We start from the raw sequence: 22,886 nt of genomic DNA, 5'->3' as shown, positions 1-22,886 counted from the left end.
CTTTGATTGTCCTTGGTTAAATGGACATAATTTGCAGAGTGAGTCTATGATAAACACCAGCTACCTCTGTCCAAGAATGACATGGGTGCCATCTCTGGGGTAAATTTGTGGTCTCCCATCCATTTGCACTTGAATAGGGTCAGTGAGGAGCTCTGATTCACGTGAATTGGAAGTTTATTCTACAGTAGCAGCCATCTCTGGGAGATATATCGGTCTGTCCAGAAAGTTCTGTCAATGTCACAGTCTAGGTTAAACTCCCTAGAGGGAATGACTCTTGTGCCATTTGACTTGCAGATGTGCAGCATATCCATCAGGGCAGGGTCAGAGACTGTCCTGTAGGCCAGGCACATCTTCTCTCAACGGCCTGTATGATACAGAGTAGAGTGATAAGGCTTTCAGTCTGTCCACACAAGTCATGGTTTGGAGGCTCTGTAATTTCTTGGCAAGAAACCTCTGTGTTCTCTCCAGCTGCTGCAGGTGTTTGGTGAGGTACATGCAGAAGAGAGCATTGTACTCTATTAATGGTCTGATGAGACATGTACAGTGGAGTTAGAGCATCCTTAGACCTGGATGTGATGCCCTTACCTATGAGATGCACAATGTAGAAAGCTTTCCTTACCACTGTGGAAACTTGGTGGTCAAAGTTCAGATTGCTATCTACCTGAGTTCCCATATCTCACACCACTGGGTTTGAACTTAGGAGGTTTGTAATTAGCAGAGAATTCCACTTTGCCAAAGGGATAATAATGCAATTTAGCTATTAGTTTTAGATCATGTCTTTGGCACCAGTCATTTGTCAAGGTTAGCCCCTCCAGTAATATGTTAACAGCGTTGGGAGACCCGATGATTGCACACAATGTGCAATCATCAGAGAACTTGGTAAACCAAAGGCCATCTGCTTTAGCCTGGACTTCTGAGAAATAGATTCTGAATAGTAAAGGGCCCAGCTCAGATTCTTGTGGTACACCACTGGTGACTGGTATAGTGGTAGAGGTGGAGTCACTAGCTTTGACAGTATGTGTTCTGTCAGTGAGCCAATCAGATACCCATCTAGTGATGGAAGGGTTAATCCCCAGCTGGAAGAGTTTTTCAATAATACCTGAGTGGGAGATTGTGTCAAAAGCTTTGGCTAGGTCAAGATAGGCAGTATGCACTCTCTTACCTTCATCCAGGGCTTTGTTGACTATGTTGAAGAAGTCTACTAGGATTAGTAAGCATGATCTACCCTTAATGAAGCCAAACTGGGCTGGGTCTAGAGTTTGAAGGTCACCTATCTTCTTGTTGATAAGGTCCATGATGATGATTATTTGCCTGGCCTTGCAGATGAGGCTGGTTGGACTTATAGGTCTATAGTTTCTAGGGCCAGTTGATGGCCCCCCTTTGTGCAAGAGGATTACTGCTGCTGTTCTCCACTGTGCTGGAACAAAGCCAGTTCTCAAGCTATGGTTAAAGAGAATGCCAAGAGGATCTGCTAGATCCTGTTTTACATTGCTTAATAAGCAACCTGGGATATGTTATCTGGTCCCATTGAGGCCATGTTTGTGTCCTTGGAGAGTACAGATATGACCTCATCTCTATTGGTACTTGGCAGAAGACTGGTGTCAGGTATGCTTTGGGGTATGGCTGGTGGGAACGGGGAGGGGGGTGAAGTTTGTGCAAAACCTGTCAGCTAGCAAGTTGTTAATTTCCTCTGGTATAGTATGAGTGTACCATCTATAACTGGTTTGGCACATAGCTGGCTTTTCATTTTGGACATAGTTAAAGAATGCCTTATGATGGGTCCCCTTCAAAACATCTAAAACCCATAACATCTAATTTCATAACATTGAGACCAGAACTTCTAAAACCCAAAACTTTGAATTTCATAACATCAAACAGTACAAATCATATGAAAATAACACCCCCTCCACATATAATGAAACCAAACTACCAAACACACTTTTTATTATGTTTCTGCAGGGGGACTTGATACAGTGGGGTTAGGAAATTACTTTTTCCCACTGTAGTGTGATCTTGGAATTGGTATATTTAATTTACTGGGGGTGTGGAGGGTGCAGGGAGTATAAACATAGTAAAAAGTGTGTTTGGAATTGTTATATGTGTAGGGGATGTCATTTTCTTGTGATTTATAGTGTTAGATGTTATGAAATTCAATGTTATGGGTTTTAGATGTTTTGGTCTCAGTGTTCTGAAATTAGATGTTATGGGTTTTAGATGTTTCAGAGTTAGACCCCTTATGATTATCCATAGCTAGGGATGCTAGTTTAATTTCATAATTAGCTTTAGAGGACTTTACAAGATTTCATATTTCTTTGTTGAAGCTGTGGAGGAAATTCTTCCTCTGAACCAGTTCCTTTTCATCTGTAGACATCAGTTTCTTCCTTTAGTTATAAAACCTGTTTAGTAAATACTTGAAGTTCAAGTCATAGGTTAGTACTAAGTTAACTGCCCTTGCAAGCCATTTTAAGTTTAGCCAATTATCCCTTGTGAGACTCAAACCCTGCACCCTGTGTTTGTAAGGCAAACACCTTAACCATTAGGCCACCCTCCCAACCCTTAAAGTTTATACTAAAAACATGTATATGGAGTGTTTCTCCCTGGGCTACTGCTAAAATTGGGTTCTGTCCCAGAAGGACTTTCCCACTAAACAAATGTTAAATAAATAAATATTTGAAGTCCACCAGGGTGGCTTGTTTTTTCGGGAGGACCTGGTTTTAATCCAGTCAGGAACAGCTGAGTCAATCAATACATTTGATTAAATTTTTCTACAGGGTATTTGTGTACACCTCTGCATAGGTGTCATTGTTGTCTGTGATTGCAGCACTTAATAGGCTATAGTTTGCTTTTAAAAGAGTTTATCAACATATGTTAGACTAACAAATGATTAAAAATACTGCATGTTAAAGTATTGTCCTACCTGATTCCACACAAAACAAAAACAAAACTAAGGCAGTTAGTTTAGCTGATTAATGAAAAAAATAAGCAGCTTGGGAAAATGGTTACATGCATGCCCACACAACTTTCAGTAGTTATTATGACAAACTTGGAAGAAGTGTTGCAAATTCTTGAAAACAATTACGAATTTATTTTGCATATGATACTGAATTTGTCGTTTGTGAATCGGGTTACACCTTGTGACGTACATTCATTTTTGGTTATACCAGCTTCTGTGTGGATTTGGCTGTAGAATTTTAACTAGTAGTACTCATATAATGTAAAAACACTCTGTGTGTTTAAATATGCTAAACACATTTCAAAACTAAATTACACATTTCAAAAATAAATTACATTCATAATAGTATTGATGTATGTCTGCTATGTTATCAATACAATGTTTATTACAATAAAAAACGTTATTGGTTGGCTAATGTCCCTGATACAATATTTCATCTTTAAGTACACAGGAAACTAATGACCCATATGTCTAACCAGCCTTACCTGTAAGGCCATGGAAAGAATCATCATGGACCTTATCAGCAAGACACAGGTGACCTTCAAACTCTTGATTCAACCCAATTTGGTTTCATCAAGGGTAGATCTTCCTTATTTAATCTGGTGGACTTCTTTCAGAAAGAATAACACCAAAGCCCTGGATGAGGGCAAAGCAGTACATACCACCTATCTTGATTTAGCCAAGGCTTTTGACACAATTCCCCACTGAGGAATAACTGAGAAACTCTCCCAGCTGGAGATGACCCATACATCACTAGATGGGTAGCCAACTGGCTGACCAATAGAATCCACACTGTCAAAGCTATGGAGTTTACCTCCACTAGTAGGCCAGTTACCACAAGGATCTGTGCTGGGCCCTGTGCTGTTTGGAATCTATTTCTCTGAGGTCAAGGTGAAAAGTAGATCAAGTTTGCAGATGACTGCAAACTAGGTACAGTCATGGAATCCCCCAATGATGTAAACATATTACAGAAGTGGCTGACTCAAACAAATGATTAGTGCCAAAGTCATGGACTAAGAGAAATGTAAAAAAGGCCCTCATTATCCCATTTGGCAAAGTAGTCCCTGCTAATTATGATATAGATAGCATCCCTCTAAGCTCAAACACAGTGGTGAGAGACTTGCGAACATAGGTTGATAGCAATCTAAACTTTGATTACCATGTTCCATAATGGTAAGGAATGCCTTCTACATTGCACAGCTCATAACTGAGACACTGCATCCAAGACTAAGGAGGTTATGACTCTGATGTACTCTACCTTTATCAGACCACTAACTGAGTACAATGCTCCCTTCTGTATGTATCTCACCAGACAACTGCAACAACTGAAGAGACTACAGAGGTTTCTAACCAAGAGAATCGAGTGCCTCCAAAGTGTGACTTATACAAAAAGACTGAAAACTCTGTATCTTACAGGATGCTGAGACATGACCTGTGCCTGGCCTACAGAGCAGTCTCTGATAGCAATGCTGCACTTCCACAAATCAAATGTCACTCGCTCCAGGGATCTCAACCTACTACATGACATTAACAGAACATGTTGAACAGACAGACATATCTCTCAGAGATTGCCACTCCTCTGAAATAAGCTTGCATTTCACATGAAGCAGAGCTCCTCAGTGACCCTATTGAAGCACAACCTTGATAATTGGATTGGGTGACCATAAATTCAGCCCAAGGGTGGCACCAATGTCCCTCATGGACAGGGGTATTTGGTGTTGATAGAATCACTCTGCTAACGATGACCATCTAACTATGATCAATTAAGGTACACTGGGTTTACATAGTTAGGCTTGTAAAGGCCCTAGGGCCATTAGACTAGTAACCTCCTATGAGCCTAATGAAGTAATGAAATGCTGCATTTCTTTACTTAATTGATAAACAGAGTGACCATGAAGCCTCAATTCAAAGCAAATGCAGCAGAGACAAACAACGTTGGAGGTTAATGCACTTAAATTAAATCATGAGCTTTGTGCTCCTTGCCATCCCATAAATCAGGGGATGGCAAGAAACAAAATATCAGTTAATACTGAATGATAAATGGATGGTCACAGTGCAAAAGAGGAGGAGCAATGGTGGTATCACAAGATCTTTTTTTAAATCCTGGCAAGCAATCAGATATGGCCATCCGAGGACTCTTGCCCAGGATGATGAGCAAGATGAGGTTTCAGTAAAATCTAATTGAAATAGATTTGTGGGTGCTATTTCATTTTTTATTTATTTTATTACAGTTGGATAGTGGAGACATGCACAGACAGCAACAAAGTTATAATTGTTGAGTGCAAGGGCTGTCTGTAGCTGAAAATGATTGCTGGGATTTCCTTATTATTGGGGTTTTACAAGACTTAAGTTTATTCCTTTGACATTTTCTGCATAACAGAGACATGGCTAAAACCCACTACTCTTGACCAGGTAATTATTCCTCCAGGGTTCAACATCCTAAGAAATGACCGTAAAACCAAGAAAGGCAGTGGAGTAGCCATTTTGTACAAATCAGGACTCCAAGTTAGCACCTTTGACATGCACCTACCACCAACTAACAATGCAGAAATCCTAACTGCCAAGCTAGTAGTTAACAATTCCAAATCCATCTATGTTATTTGTATATATCTTCCTCCAGGAAATAATATAAATACACTTGAAAACATACTCTATCACCACTCCTCACACCTGCCTCAAGAAACAATTATTCTAGGAGACATTACTATAGACTGGATAACTTGCTCTTTACGCAATCCTACCAATCACATAAATCTACATGGTTTCTCTCAAATAATTACCACTCCTACCAGAATCCATAAACCAAATAATAAAGCTACCACCTTGGACTGAATCCTTCTCAATAGCCATCTTACTACCTATAAACCAGGAATCCTTCCAGACGATATTAGTGACCACATGATAACCTATGTTATTAGGCAGAAAACCCATTGTCCTAATTTTCATAATATTATAACCTGACGCTCCAAAAAATTCTTCAATCCTCAATCCTTCCAAAATGAACTCAAAGCATGTGATTGGTCTCCTATGCTAAACCTCCAACTAGATGAAGCAGTAACCTTTTTCAATACAAAATTCCTACAAATCTTAAACTCCCATGCCCCAATCAGATCCTCCCGCCTAAGGACCAAAATTGCCCCCTGGCTAACAAAGGAAATTAGGCAAAAGATCCACCTCAGAAATGAAATTTGGAACAAATGGAGAGCTTCTAAAAGTCCATCAGATCACCTTTATTTCAAACAATTAAGAAATGCCACCAAGAAAGACATTCTCAGAGATAAAAAAGACTACTACTCTAAACTCCTTCAATCCCAAAAAGCACAACCTCAAAAATTCTGGTCAGGCATTAACAAACTACTTCAACCAGGACACTCTAAAACTCCTTCACCTTCTGGATTCCAAAATAACTCCAACCAGATTCCAGATGCTTTCAATAACTATTTTACTGAAGCCATTCTAAACCTTGCAAATTCTATACCACCAAGCACCACATTGCCTCTAAACACCCCTTATCCTACAACTTCTACTTTTCATTTACAACCTGTTCCTACATCCCTCATTTCTAAATTCCTTCAAAAACTCAAACCCTGCACCCCTTCTGCTGATTGCCTTCCAGCAGAATACCTAGAAATAGCAGCTAAAGCCATTGCCTACCCCATCTCCATCCTTATAAATAGAACTATCTCCGAAAGCAAAATCCCATCCATATGGAAAGTTTCCCAAATCATCCCCCTACACAAAGGTAATCATAGCCTTACTCTCACCCATTGCTAAAATAATGGAGAAATGCATACATAGACAGCTACTTGACCACCTTATCCACAATAATCTACTTGCCGATTGCCAACATGGCTTTAGACCATTCCACAGCACTACTACTGCTCTACTATCCTTCACCAACTCTATTAATGAAAATCGCAACAACAATACTTTCTCTTCTGCCCTATTTATAGACCTCCCAAAGGCCTTCGACATGGTGAATCACAACTTACTCATTGAAATCCTAAAAGCCCAATCACTTGACTCACAATCACTTCTTTGGTTTAAATCCTATCTTGAAAACAGACAGCAGGCTGTCCTTTGGAATAATACCATTTCTTCTTCCCTCCCAGTGATAAGTGGTGTACCTCAAGGCTTGATTTTAGGTCCTCTTCTCTTCTCATTATTTATTAACAATCTACATACCAATATTCCACAAGCCACTTGCATCCAATATGCAGATGACTCAACATTAATTTGTTCTGCCAAATCCATAAACTCTCTTCAACTCCAAACCCAATCAATATTAAACACTGTTGAAAAATGGTTCATGCAACACTGCCTCCTTCTGAACCCCAAAAAAACAAAACTACTACTCTTTGCTCCTACTCCTAAGTCGCCTATCCCTAACTTCATAGTAACCTCTAGCAATGGCACTAATATAGTCCCTGATACCTCTACCCACTTACTGGAAGTTACAATTGACAACTCCCTTAGCTTCGATGAACACATTAATTCAACAATAAAAACTGTCAACAAAAAATTAGGCGCTCTCTATAGAATCAAGCCCTTCCTTACCCCTCCAGCCAGAATTACTCTTGCGCAGACCCACCTTTCCTCTACCCTCTTCTATGCTTCTGCAATTTATACTAATCTATCTAGAAATAACATTAATAAACTTTCCACCTGTCATAATAACATAGCTAGATTTGCTACCTGTTCCCCCTATAGAACTCACCACTGTCATAACCTCAAACAATTGGGATGGCTTGAACTGCATAATAAGCTACTCTATCAGCAACTTGTGATAACCCAAAAAATCCTCTATCACCCCAATAATACACCAATCCTCACTAATATAATCGCCCCCTACAAAAATCTCCCTACACTTCGCTCAGCAAGCAAACCTCTAGTTTCTAATGTCAAATCAAACAACAAAGCAGGGGACTCACTCTTTTCCAACACAGTAGGTAAACGTTGGAATCAACTTCCAACTGAACTGTCTTCACTTGCCTCTACACATCTATTCAAAAAGCATCTTAAAGAATATCTAAAGAATCATTGGCTTTGTCCCTGCTCCAACCCTGACTGATTATACCCAATATACAAACATTTCATAACTAAACTTGGTTCCTATTGCTCATGCTACTATAGTGCATACTTCCCTGATAAAAGTGAACTTCTACTCTCATCTGATAACTATTGCTCTTTCCCTATCTTCTAACCTCATAACAAAAACAAAAAAAATCTTCTTTTTTATGAGTATCCCTTACTAAAATTGGTACTAAGTGTTTTTATTTCATGTCATTTTTTTATTGTATCTAATGATTTTTCTGTAAACTTGTCTACTGTTATATTGTATACTTGTCTTTGTAACTTGCAGGAGCTTTTCTCCCCGGGCCTCTACTGAAAATGGACATATATCCAGTTAGACTAGCCCAGTCAACAAATGTAAAATAAAATAAATAAAATAAAAATGTGAAGCAAGCTGGTACACCCAATAATGGCTACTGCTTGTTTGAAACAAAGTTGAAATACATTTACCGTGGCCACTACTGGTTTATCAGAATAAAATCTGTAAAGTGTACATAGGCAGCAAAATGGCTATATCTGTTTGGGGGGGATGAGAGTCTCTCTGTTGATGAAAGAAACTACCATACCCTCTTATCTGTTCATTCTAAACAGTCATTAATCTGGTTAAGCTGTTCTTGTGTGCAGTTGTGCAGTATTAAGTTAAAATATGGTACTGGTGGCAACAATGTGTTTGTGTGAAACAAACATGAAATCCATTACTGTGGCCATTATTTGTGTTACTAGGATAATGACATCTAGGGCTTTTATAAGCCTAACCATGCAATCCAACCTAATTTGTCCCAAGTATCTATGGTTAGTAAGGTGGTAGCTGTGAAATTTGTGAAGGATGTTCATTGGAAAATGTTTTACTTATTGATAGCCTTTGTCCCTCAGGAACATGGCAAACTGACCAGGGGTGAATTTGCAATTTCCCTTCCAATGATCAAGGTTTTGTTTGAATTGGGTCAGGGATGAGTCTGCTTCACATGGGCAGGGTGCCAATTCCATAAAACAGGAATCCTTTGAGTCACATATCTGTCCCTCCAGAATGTTCGATTTATGTCACAAATTGAAGTTCACGTCCTTGGATCTACTGTTTCTAGTGCTGTTTGTTTTGGGAATGCGCAAAAGATCCATCAGGGCTGGGTATGAGTTTGCCTTATAATTCAAGCACAGATTGCCTTTCGGCAGGCTATAGGATACTGAATACAGAGATGGGGCTTTTAGGAAATCTGTGCAGGACAGAGTATTCATGCTCTGGATTCTCCTAGTGAGGAAACTTTGAGAGTGTTGCAAGTGTCTGGTCAGATACATGCCAAAGGAGGCATTGTACTCAGTGATGAGTTGAATAAGGGCTGAGTATAGTGGTACTATAACTTCCTTGGATCTGGATACCATACCCTTACCTATAAGTTTGGCAACATAGAAGGATTTTCTTAATATCTTTGCTACATGATGATCAAAGGCCAGATTACTGTCTACATGTTTCCAAATCCATAACTACTGGTTTCGCTCATAGCTGTGTATTATGGTGTAATTGACTTGACTGGACAATTTCCCAAAGGGAATCATAATGCATTTCTTGACACTGAGTTTTAAACTGTGGCTTTGGCACCAATCATTTGTCTGTGTTAGACCATCTTGCAAGATGTGGTATAATGGGAGAAGGCAATGACAGCTCCAAGTTTGCAGTCTGTGAACTTGGTGAGCCAAAGACCTTCTGTGAAGTAGATGCAAACCGGAGTGGGCCCATCATGCAGCCCTGAGGTACTCCACTGATGACCTGTCACTTGGTGGAGGTGATCTCACCAACCTGACTTCTTGTTGTCCTATATGTGAATCAGACAGCAATCCAGCAAGTTATGCAGGGATCTTTCCTTAGTTCAGAGAGTTTCTCAAGAATGCCTGAGTGGGGTATTGTATCAAATCCCTTTGCCAAGTCAAGGTATCTGGCATGCACTGTTTTACCTTCATCCATTGCCTTGGTGACCTTCTTAAAGGAATTAGTTGGGCCCATTGTCTGTAGGTTGCCAAGGTCCTTATTGGTTATTTCCATGATAATTTTATTTAATGGCTTTGCATATTAGACTTGTCAGAGTGATAGGTCTACAGTTCCTGGGGTTGATTGATGGTCCACCCTTATGAAGAGGGATGACCGGTGCAGTCCTCCATTTACTTGGTATGTAACTGTTTTGAGCCTATAGTTGAAGATTGCCTGAAGTCATCCTGATAGGTCAAGCTTTAGACTACTCAGAAGGCAACCACGGACATTGTCTGGATCCACTGAGGCAGTGTTTTTAGCCTTTGTGTGTATTTCCAGGACCTGATTCCTGCTAAAAGTTGGGAGAGTGTGCTAGAAGGGATTTCACAAGGGGTAGCCAGGGATAGTGAGTGGTGAAGTTAGAGCTGAGTTTATCAGCCAGTAGATTCCCTATGTCTCCCTGATCAATGAAGGTGATGCCATTAACAATGAGTTCAGCACACTGCTATGTCTGTTACCTTTAATGTTCCAGACATAGCTGAAGAAGGCCTTGTGATTGTCCTTGGCCTGAGAGGCTATCCCAGCCTTGTAGTTAACCTTGTTTGACTTAATTAGACTGCTTAATTTCTTGTTTAGTTGAATCAGAGAACTATTTTCTTTATAGAAGTTGCTCTTTCTGATTTTGGCCATGACTTTTGTTTTTTTTTTTATATAGCATGCTGATGTGAGGATTCCAACAGTGGGATTTGTTTTTGATGTATGTTTTTGGCTTACTTGTAGATACAGAAGCCTCTTTGCAGTCATTTACATATCTGTGCAAGTTTTCTGTGAATAATTCTGTATTTATAGCTGTAGTCTTGGGTTGGGGGCCCTTTGCAAGGTTTCTGTGAATAATTCAGTATTGCTAGCTGTAGTCTCTGGTTGGGGCCCTTGAATTTTGAAAAACTGTTGCTTAATAGGATGTGGTTTACCTTAGAGTAGTACAGATTCAATTGTTTTTTTTTTTTCAAATTGATTTTTATTTTGAAGGAGACAGCTTTGTGATCCAACCTCACTAGTGAGGATGTGATGCCTGTGTGTGTGTGTGTGTGTGTGTGTGTGTGTGTGTGTGGGGGGTTACAACATTCTCCCTTGTTGGTGAGTACTATATTGTATATTTTATCCTCTGGTTGGCATGCACACCATCTGGTCTGGGGTGTTTGTGTTAATAAAGTCCAGGAAGAAATGTGCCTGTGAGTCTGAGGCAGTGTATGTTTTCCAGTCTGTAGAAGGCTTGTTAAAGTCAACCATGAGTAGGCTGTTTGAAGAGGTATTTGAGTTGACTAATTTGCTTAAACAGAAGTTGCAGCATAAAAATGATGGAAGGGGTTCTGCTGGGACTATACCGTCTACCCAAATGGATATTTTAAATCTACATACATCTCTCCAGAAGATTTTCCTGCTTTAAGTACTCATCCCGGCACTTCTAGAGATGTAAATAAAGGTTCATCATCTAATCCTGTATCTAATAACAGAAAGACTTCTATGGATATTAAGTCATTACTTTCCATGCCAGAATACCAATTTACATCTACCCCTAAGTAACCTGAGGGGTTTGGTTCATTCCAGGACAAACTTAGTAGCTTTGATAAGGCCAAGTGAAAGCTTAGGAGCCTGCAGATGGACAATATGTTTCTTAATCACTCATTAGAACTGAAACAAGTTCCCAAAGGTCTACGTTTATGGCGTTTCCCAGTAGGAACAATACCTGGTTCTATTAAGCATCGGGAACTTCTTAATTTATTTGACAACACAGGTATGGAAATAATGCGTATTATTATACATGATAATGACCACAAATTGAAAGCCTTACATAAAGAAGTTATTGAACTTCACGATAGTATAAGTAATGATTTATTATTTGAACATAACAAAAGTCACTTTGAAAACATTTTTGTAGATCTGGCCAAGTTTGTAGACGATGGCTTGGTTGGAAACAAAGAAAAGCTTTAAGGGATACAGATGATTATAGACACAAACGAGCCTACCCAGTACCAAAGGGCAGTGAAGAGGGTTCCATTGAACTTGAAAAGGTTTCCAACCCAGGTCCTAATAATTTGGGTGTGCATGTTGATCAAGTGGGTGAACATAGTGACATTAACTGGTATTTTTTTAGATCACCAGGTCTTACTGAGGCATTCCAAACAACCTCAGAACAAATCCCAGGATTTAGTCCCTTATGGGAGACAGAAACAACAATGGAAAGTATTCAGTTACTCAGACAGAAGGAACAATTATTACTGGAACCATTAGATTCACAGGTTTCTACCAATGTACTGGATAATGAGATTGTGAGAGTTAATCATTTAACCAAAGGGGACTTTTCCATTTAGAATTTCACTGACATGGTAATTGAAGATGGACATTTTAGTCTTTTGAACAAAGGTTTTTCATTTGTCCCTAATTTTAGGTTAGACATTGTGAAAACATTGATTAGGTTAAAATTATTTACAAGGCAACTGAATTTGTTATTGTTTTTCAATGCAAAAAGTGATGTAAATATTTGTGAAAGAAACCCACTTAAAAGTATGTTTATACCTTTACAAAACACAGTTGTTAATACTTTTGAACAAACGTGAATTTGAGATTAGAAAACCTTTATGTAAGCCAACTGTTTTTGTTGACAATTTATCTATTAACGAAAGAGCTTGTTTGAAAATGTGAGCTGAATCGAGACAGTATAGGGTGATGAAACCCAATAAAAGAGGTGGGGCAGTTGTGATGTTACATAGTGATTATGTCAGCAAAATGTATGATATTTTGAACAATGGTAACATGTATGATAGGGTGTCTCTAAATGAAGTGAAAAGGGCCTACGCAAAAAATGACTGGTGGCTGTATGATTCTTTTTGTCAGGATGTGATTGATTCAAGTGAACTTGACTATTTAACTGTTGACTTCCTGGTGATTCCCATAATATTCAGAATCCCTAAAATTCACAAAAATACCCACAATCCTCCATTTAGACCAATAGTACCTGCCAGAAATTCTAAAACAGAGCCTTTAGTTACTTACATTCATGTGTTTTGTACAAAAGCACTAACCAACAAGGGACACATTTTAAAGGACTCTTGGCATTGCCTGGAGTTACTTAGGGACACACCGATAGAAGATGACTATATTTTCATCACCATAGACGTTGTCAGTTTATTTACGGTTATTCCACATGACATTGTATTAGAATTTTTTAGTGAAAGTCTATTAAATGTTGATGGAATTCACAACATTAAAAGAAATTTGTTAATGGAAATGATGGAGATTGTACTGAAAGACAATTACTTGTACTTTGAGGGGGAATACTTTAAGAAAAACTCTGGTGTGGCCATGGGGTCAAAATGTGCCCCCATATATGCAAACTTAGTCCTAGCAGAATGGGAAAGGAAGTTTGTATTTGATTCCCTTTTATGAAGGATGTTATCATATGGGTGCATTTACTTGATGATATTCTTGTGGCCTGGTAAGAATAAAACTATAGATTATCTTGTTTCCTATTTAAGAAGCACCACTAATTTTTTTGATTTACTCATAATGTTAGGCTATATGAGAAGTTTTTTGGGATATATTACTCTATTAACACACCCAGACTGGAGATCTGTGTTCCAACATTTATAGAAAGAAAACAGACTGTTCGCCTTTCTAGACTGGTTAGTGATGACCTGACATTTGACATTGAAATGTCAAATTTGATTGTTTTCTTTATGAATAGGGTTACCCATCCCAGTTATTGATTAAAAGTAGGAATGAGATCCAGAGAAAACGTAAAGATAAATATACCGCAATTCTATCAATGAGCACAGGTGCCAAAATTAATTCACCCCAATTAACACCACAAGTTAAGACAATTCTTATACTTCCTAACCAGGAGGCTGTGGCAGTAAAAGGGGTTATTAACAACTGCTGGGATTTAATTATAACTAGTGAATTGAAAAACAAACTAGGGGAATGATCAAAGGTGACCTACAGTAGAGGCAGAAATCTAAAGGAAATTTTTGAAATAAATAAGGATGGTCCTAATAAATTCTACAATTCTTTAATGTGTAAATGTTGCATGTGTAAGTTTGGTAGATTTATACATGAGGGTCCATACATGATGGTTGAAGGTTATGGAAGGACTATTCAGTGTCCAGGACATGCTACCTGTAATACCAAAATGGTAGTGTATATTGCCCTGTGTGGTACCTGCCCTGCATTTTATGTAGGGAAAACTACTTGAAAGTTGCATGACAGAATGGCTGAACACCTCAGGGATATGAAAAATAGAAAAACCACTAATACATTGTTTTGCCACAGTGAAATATTTGATGGTTTTAAAAAAGTTCTGTTTTTCATCATTGACAGAGTTAAACACAATGATGGGGGGGGGGGTGATGACAAAACTTTATTACAGCTTAGACAGACCTTATGGCAATTGAGAATGAATGCCACAGTATCCACAGGTATACGTGATAATTGTTCCATGACTAGTGTTTTAAAATTAAGGTCCATGCAAATTTGATACAACTTATATATGGTAGCATTGTTTTATTATTACTTTTCATAGGTAGGTACTAGGCTATCAGCCCTAGGGCCTGTAGAAGCCTAGTCAAAAGGTACCCTGGCTTTCACCACCCAAGAAAATTATTTTCCTGTGCTCCAGTCGAGCAAAGCCACAGGAGTGATCCCCGGGGTGAATTTCCTATTTCCTATCTAATCATCAAGATTTTTCTTGAAGAGTGCTAATGAGGAGCTTTGTTTGATATAGATAAGTAGTTTGTTAAGTCTCTGGGACAGGAATCTATCCCTCCAGCATGTTCTGTTTATTGTGGTGACAAGGTTAGGTCCCTAGAGTGTGTAGCTCGGAGGGACTGGGATTTCTTTAAGTGGAGCATGTGCAACAGCTCTGGGTTTCACATAGCTTTGTATGTCGCAAATATAGGCAAAATACTTTTTACTAATATTTGTGTGTTCTAGTTGGGAAAATAGGAATACATTGTTAGGTGAACAATTTTTAACACAGTTTTGATGCTTTGATTTGTGATTGTACACAGCCTGATTTTGTTTCATTAAATGTGATTGAATATTAATTGATTAGTTAAGTTAATTGGATGAGTTGAATTATATAAGGGAATTTTATGGGATACAACAATGACTCTGACGATGCCTATATGACACAGGTGAAAGCATGAAGTCTTGTTTTTTTATTAATAAACGACTATTTCTATGGATTTTTGGCATTGTGGTGACTTCTATTGTTTTATTAGGGTATTTGGTTGGATGGCGAGTGCCTCTAATAGGTCTAGGTAAGAGATGTGAGACTTTTGGGGCATAGATGATGACCTATAGCTACCTAGGATATGGATGGGACCTCATCTGAGGTGATTTGCATGTGGATGAACTCCATGGCATTATGCTGTTTTACCACTGTGGAGGTATATTTGTTACTAATATAGATCATTTAGACCTTGTATGTGCTGTTTGTCTAAATGGGTGGAAGACACTCTAACCTTGCAGCTCTAGAGTACTTCCTAAGGCTTTAAAGTCTCCATAATGGCACAGATGTCTATATTTTGCATATTGCAGAGGCCTTGTAGGGTATGGAGTTTGTTGTCAGTCTTTTTGTTATGTTAGTATTTTTTTTTATTTTGGCATTCCTAAAAAGGCTCTAAGAGGGTGGATAAAGTTTTAGCCAATATCCTAAAGCCTAGAAGGGACAGGTGCACATCATCCTTGGAAAAGCGGTGTGGTCTGTTAACCACATCCTCCAATGCTGACTCCATAAAATGACACCAGAAACTGATCCAGTTATTAAGCATAATTCTTTTGTGCACATTCTAAGGCATTTTCCTTATTGATGGTAGAATGCTGGTCAATGCAAGGCTTGTATCTACCTTTAACACACACATATTCAGACAGATCCATAATGTCTCTTTTCATACAGTCCCTTGAGGTATGTCTTTGGTCATTTACACCGTCATGGACTATGACAGAATGGTATCAATAACTTGGGTGCAGTGACTTGAGTTTATGGATGATATTGTGGATCCTGGCTCCAGACAGGCAACTAACAGTTATCTGCTACTTGTTTAACTTGGTGAATAAGGCATCTGTTTGTCATACAATAGAATCCCTGATGACAAGAGTATTAGAAAAAGTACTTGTTTGCATTATGGGTTTTGTTCTTTTGTACCATTGCCATTGGGTGTAAGCTTATGTGCGGTGTTTGGTGTAGCTTTTGGTGTGTGCTTTAATGATTGCAAAGGAAAGGTTCTGCTATTGGATGGCGTAGGAATTTATTAAGGTTTGGGAAGTCTTCTTTTAAGTGCCTCAGCATATGAAGATCTATGTGTGTAATAATCTGTGAGGGATCTATTTTGCATGCTCTTCACAACTTCATTAGTAAGTGAGATTTTTGACTGCAAGGAGGTTGTATGTTTACATCTCTTGCACACTGTGTTAGTTTCTTTGAAGATTAACTGGTTGTCTGAGTGCATTTTATTAGGATTCCCATATCTACCAAACCGGCTTCACAGACGTTTGCAAATTGCATATCCATGTTGTCTGATCATGTATTAGAGTGGGCTAATATTGTTTAAAGATTGAGTTTTATCAGGGATCTCCAAGACTGTTAGGTGGGAAAAGTATATAAATACCTTACACAACAGACCATAACAATGAAAGAAGAGAGGAGGTGAGTTGGTAGTCAAATTACCACAAGAGATAGAAGTGAGAGATCCAGACTTTTAAAACCACAACAGGAAAAGAGTGGGATGACTGGGAAAAATTCAACCTGCAAGAAGCAGTCCTTAATTTTCTGTTGTGGAGATGATCCAAAGCTAGTTTTGTTTAAATATGTAAGCAAATAGTGCTACCACACCAATCAAACCTTAATGGCCACACTAAATTCTAGAGACAAGGATATATAGTTTTAAGGAACCAATCAGTAAAAAACATTTCTAACTAGGCTCCTAATCATGAAAGTACAGTTTTCCTCTCATTGAAACAGTGTTTGACTCGGAGACCTATTAGTTACTTTCAACAAGGCAGATTAGTCTAAAGAAACAAAATATTTACTTACAAAAACTCAAATTATTTACCTACAACAAGACAAAGATATCTTCACAACAGAAGATTAATGGTTTGTTAATCAGAAGAAAGATTTCAGCAGAAAGTTCACCCACACTAATCAAGCCTTAGAAAACTGGTGTAACTGCAGGATGGGGTGTGACATGTTTGTTGAAAAAGGTAAATTACCCTTTTATCTTGTGTCATTTTAAATGGTTATTAATCTCGTTTTGCTGGACTAGTGCATATTTGTGTATTGTAAGTTGGAATACTTTATTATGGCTACTGTATTTGTGTGAAACAAACTTAAATATATTACAATTGTAAATAGTAGTGTTAATAGTATCTTACTGTAGCTGCTATTATTATTATTATTATTATTATTATTATTATTATTATTATTATATCATATTTGTTCAGCTGAGAGACATGCAGTCAACAATGAAGCTGTAATTCCTGGGCATAACTCTGTTTCTGAACATTAAATTCATAGCACTGGCCTTTAACAAACATACCAGGGGACCCATAAAAGGAGCACTTTCCTTATGATTTTAGTACAGATTTTCTTCAGTTACTAAACCTAATACAGTAAGCAATAAAATTTTGCATAGGTTTATTTTGGTTATTTAATATTTTTTATATACTTGAACAGATCTATTTTATGAAGTAAAGATAGGAGATGTAAGAGTAAATCTAAGGTCAAAAATCATAGTGCTTTGCCTAAATCATAGCAGTTGAAAGATATATTGTCTGGTATGGGGGCTGTCTGTATTGAAAATGACTGACCCTGCTGCCATGGTCAGGTTAAGGAATCCTTAATATAGCTTTGCATGACTAGTATGCTTTGCTATAAATAAATTGCTTTAGCGTTCACTTTTTATCACAGTCAGACATGTGAAGTGTGTACAGTCAATAAAGTAGTCAATAAAGTAGTTCATAAATTTTGTTTCATTTCTGGCTGGAAAATGTCCTTAACTGCTCAAATGTAAAATGTAGTCAAACAAGGTTTGCTTTATTAAAAATGTAATGTAAAGCAACCAGGTTGATAAATATGCATTTAAAATAATCAGGTAAGTGAATCCCAGAGAGCACAGTTTTTGTTGTTATTACACACACACACACACACACACACACACACACACACACACACACACACACACACACACACACACACGTACTTGCTTTGATATAGTTTCTATGTGTACGTATGTGTGCATTGTGGAGAGGTCATTTGGATACAGCCCGGGGACAATGGTACAGTTAATCCACCAGTAGTTCTAATGGTAAACAAGCATAAATGACTGAAGCATGTACTTTTATGGAGGCAAAAGACAGACCTGTTTTGAATAGGTATGACAGGTAGGTGAGAACCAGGAACACCTGTTCTCAAATCATGTCGTATCCTCTTTCTCAGCACCATACCTCTCAACTGTCCAGATTTTCACCTCATATCTTTGGTCTTTTTCTCATAAACTTGTGGACTTCTGGCAAATCATTGAGGAATGAAGTCAGAAAATAATTGCACATATTTGAGTTTTGGACTTCATATCATTCAGAAAATTCATGCAAATGCAAAACCTGTTATTCTATTGATTTTTCAAAGTTTGTAAGAGCAACATTTTGTCCCCCCATTATTTGTGCCTTTGTCCAGATTTCTTACTCTTAAAGGTTTAGAGGTATGCTCAGCACCAATGATCAGTTTTTCTTTTAATTTCGTTGAGTTTTCTGGACTCCCTTAAGATATGATGCTATTCTTAGAAACTATGTGCCTGGTAGGGCTGAATACCGTCATCCAAACAGTCAGCCTTAAAGTTTCAAGTTTAGGTAGATGGTAAACTTTCAGTTTTAATTAAAAGGTCTACATTCTGAATTGAGAAGGTCTTTGTTTGCTAAACTCAGTAGGAGGGAAACTGAATGCTTCCTGGGCAAAAGTATGCTATCAGTATCATTTCTGGGCTCTCCTCCCAAAGATTTTTTAATACCCTGGGGATTAGCAGACGGGGAGACAAAGCATACAGATACGTTCACACCTAGGGAAAGTAGAAAGCATTAGTTATTCAGGTCTCTCTTCTGTACATCCTGGTGCAATACTTGTAAAGTTTTCTGCATTCTGGAGAAGCAAAAAAAATATTTCTGGCGCATCCCTCTTGTGAACTAGATCCAAGATAATTTCCTCTTTAGCATCCATCTATATGTAAGTGGTCTACCAGGCTGTTGCTCAGCAATATGCTGTATTGAGCCATGTGTGTCAGTCCTGCCACCTGTGCAGTTCCTATACCTGCAGGTCAAGCCTGCACAGGAGACCGAGAGGGATGGGTTTCTCCTACTTGTTTACATACCACATCACTGAGGAAATATCTGTTTTGATAAGTGGGTTTCCAGTTGCTAAATGTGTTGACTTTGAAAGCTAGGGTGATTAGTTATGACTGCAACTCTTCACCCATGATACTTGCATTCTTAGTGCTCCAACATGGGATACCCGAGCAACTTCTGATGTGTCTGTTGAGCGTGTGTGATTGTGGCTCCTCCTTGAAGGGTATGCCCTAGTCCAAAGAAAGCCACCCAGTTCACCAAGCTAGTTCCTTCTTAATGCAGGAAAGAAGGGAGTGTTGACCTGCAGGGAATGAACATGCTGGCTCCACCTGTTTTTATACCACTTTAGCTTTTGCATATGCAACCTCAGCAGTGGGAACCTCAAGAATAAAAGAGACAATGTAACCCAAGACTCTCTAAGTTTGATGCCATTTGACAATCTTGCTGAAGTATTGTGCTAGAAACAGGATCTTCTCTAGGGGCAGGAATGCTTTTTGCTTGTCTGATTTGAAAAGAGCTCTCAGGAAGGCAACCTGCTTTGATGGCCATAATTCAGAATTTTTTTTTTATTTTTACAGCCCTTTCTCTTTCTTCAGGGTAGGAGTCTGGATGAGGTAATTTCTTAAGCATCGATAAATGTGATCATCCTTTGTACTGCAAAAAAACAATAACTACAACAGACACTTCATTGATACTCTGCATTCAGTAGACAAACCAAAATGCAAGGATGCGTATTAGAAATGTTAACTCCCTATTAAGTCTTATGGGAAGTTCAAGGAAAGATATTTTGTAGTGACAGCATCCTGAATTTTGGGGCCATGAAAATGCCTGGAAAAATCAAAGATGAGTTACCATTACTATGCTTTCTTATCAGACTAGTACAAAACCTTGAGTATAATCCTGTTCTTTTTGCTTTTGTCTGGCAGTTTTTCTTTGGACCTCTGAGCCATGAGGTTTTCTATCAGATGTGGCTGCTTTTTTGGAATAGGTGGTATGCTGATTCATTTTGGTCTATTTTAAAACTTTAAGATGCAACTGTGTTTTATAATTTACTGTGCTACACTTTACTATAGAACTTGGGGTTGAGGGTTGGAGTTGGGAGGGTGGCCTAATGGTTAAGGTGTTTGCCTTACAAACACAATGTGCAGGGTTTGAGTCTCACAAGGGATAATTGGCTAAGCTTAAAATGGCTCAAAAGGGCAGTTAGCTTAGTACTAACCTATGAACTTGTCCTAGACAATATGTTCCTACTCATGTGGAAAGAATGCTAGTCTGCGTCCTGCCTCATCTTGGGAGAAGGGGATAATGTGGATTGGGATAGGGTTGGGATGGAAATTTTGTTAAGGGGGGGGGGTGCTCTTGTTTGTTATAGCTGCTTTATTTATCACATCCCTCAGTTGCCTCCAGGTCTGACCTTGCTGTCAGGTTGCCACTTTTTTCCAGACTTGTCCAACTCCCCTTTTTTTCCTCTGTTCTGGTTTTACTTGGGAGGGAATGAACAACTTTTGCTTGGGTAGTTTGTAACATACTTAAAGGGTGGTGCATGAAAAATTTCATTAATGAATTGCAGGATATTCTCCTGCTCCTCCAGCATCTTGAACAACTGATCTACAAAGGGCCCAGAAATTATCTCATTATTAAAAGGAGCATCTAGAAGCTCTGCCTTTACATGTTGTGGAATGAGTGAAGTCCTCAGCCAGACTTGTTTCCAAACCAGAACCTATAGTAGCACCTGTCTTGTACAATGCATTAACAGCATCGCACCCACATCAGCATCACTGAGTGCCTGGCAACTAGATAACTGAGGTTATATAGATCAAGATCTGATGTATAAGGCCCTTATCCTCTGCACCCCCCTTTCCCTCTGCCTTCTGCCACGGCTGATCATAGAGGGACTCCTGAAACTTTAAATGTGAGGCTGGCAATTAAGGGCCCTAATAGTCGGGAAGCTGATTTGTCATTTTTTTTTCCAAGCCTGTTTACAATCTCACTCCCCTTTGTCATGTGGAATGAGATTCCCGGTTGCAATCACAAAACATACCCTACTGGAACCTATGGATATTACTGCTGAATCATTGTAAAGGCAAATTTGGGAGTGATGGATCCTGTAAATGTGGTCTGTTTTCCTAGAACCTGTGGATAGGAATTAAGCTGCAAGAATGCGGTGGCAGAGGCATCATCTAGGACTTCCAAAACAGCAATTATGGCAAGGAGCCCTGGGCTCTGACAGACCCAAAAAATGCCTTACCTAATCAGGGCCTGGTAAACTCCTTTGTCTCCCAGTTGAAATTCTCCATTATCTCTTTCTCTTTAAAAGTGTAGCCCTGATACAGACACTTTCTCAGAGGTGTATTGCCCAGTTTTATTAAATTTCATGAAATCATGGGCCATCAAGACTCTGTATATACAGTCAGGTAGTAGACGACTGATTACCTGTCACCTGTGGCTGGGGCAAGCTTATCTATGGTCATTTTGGGTTTCAACCTCTTTACTTAGGATTTGGATACATGGTCTTGCTTATATCCCTCAGAATGGGATGGGGGCATTCAAGGCTTTGATGCCATCCCTTTTGGCTTCCTCTTGAATATGACTCAAAGGACTTTGACCCTGTACTTTGAAGATATTGATATGAACATTGTAGCCCAAATGTGACACAGTGACTCTAAGGCGGACCAATGACATCTTTTTTTTTGTCTCATAAGACATGTCAGGGGATGAAGGTATGCCAGCCTTCAAAGGGGTCACACCAGAGGGATTGGCCAAACAAGACACTGGAAACATAGACTGAGTGCATGCTTCACTGACACTGGTACCCTCAAATTTATAGAAGTTGTCTTACTCTGATGCAGTGCCATTGGCCTCCTGAACAAATTCTCTTCCAGATACTTTCCTTTTCATGGGAAGTCAGAAGAGTGATTAGCAAATGCTATGGTGGACTTCAGTACTTATTCTAAGGATTTCAGCCTATGCTTAATGGCATATAACTTAAAATAAGCAAGGCGTGCTCCAGATCTAGTCAAAAAAGTCATAAACTGTAGAAGTCTGTGATATCTGCTTTGCACACATGGTAAAGTTTTATTTACTTTTAAAACTGACATCTACAAAACCATCTACTGTAAAAGCAGTATTAAGATGATAGGAAGATTCCCCAGTGGGTACTTATCTGCAAGGTCTGGCCTCAAGTTTACCCATTGGATTGACAATGTAACTGACTTGCTCAAGATGCTCATGAAACTGTGGCAAGAAAATCCTGAAAGTGGCAAAGGCAAATTTCTCTATATCTAATGGCTTTGATTTCAAAACTCCAAAATGTTATCCTGAAGTTGTTTTATTCTAAATATAGCAAAGGTCATAGCTGTACATTTTTTTTTTTTGTGAAAATACAGAAACATATTTCCAAGCAAATTGTTATACTAAAGTAGCCTTCACATTCTTCTTCTTCTTTTGGCTTTTCCTGGTTAGGGGTCGCCACAGTGGATCATCTGTCCCCTCATGATTGGCAGTGGA

At 38.7% G+C, this 22,886-nt stretch overlaps 1 protein-coding gene across 1 annotated transcript in view; it reads left to right on the top strand.

Moving 5' to 3' along the window:
- LOC122794348 (cytochrome P450 2K1-like) overlaps positions 1-22,886 on the top strand; it is a 601,970-nt gene that overhangs the window by 96,366 nt on the left and 482,718 nt on the right. The gene's annotated exons all lie outside the window — the stretch shown is intronic.

The sequence above is a fragment of the Protopterus annectens genome, chromosome 2.part1 (assembly GCF_019279795.1).
Source record: "Protopterus annectens isolate FY-2018-M chromosome 2.part1, PAN1.0, whole genome shotgun sequence".
Classification (NCBI taxonomy): domain Eukaryota; kingdom Metazoa; phylum Chordata; order Ceratodontiformes; family Protopteridae; genus Protopterus; species Protopterus annectens.
Note: the sequence above shows the minus strand (reverse complement) of the source record. Positions and strands in the feature narration are given on the sequence as shown.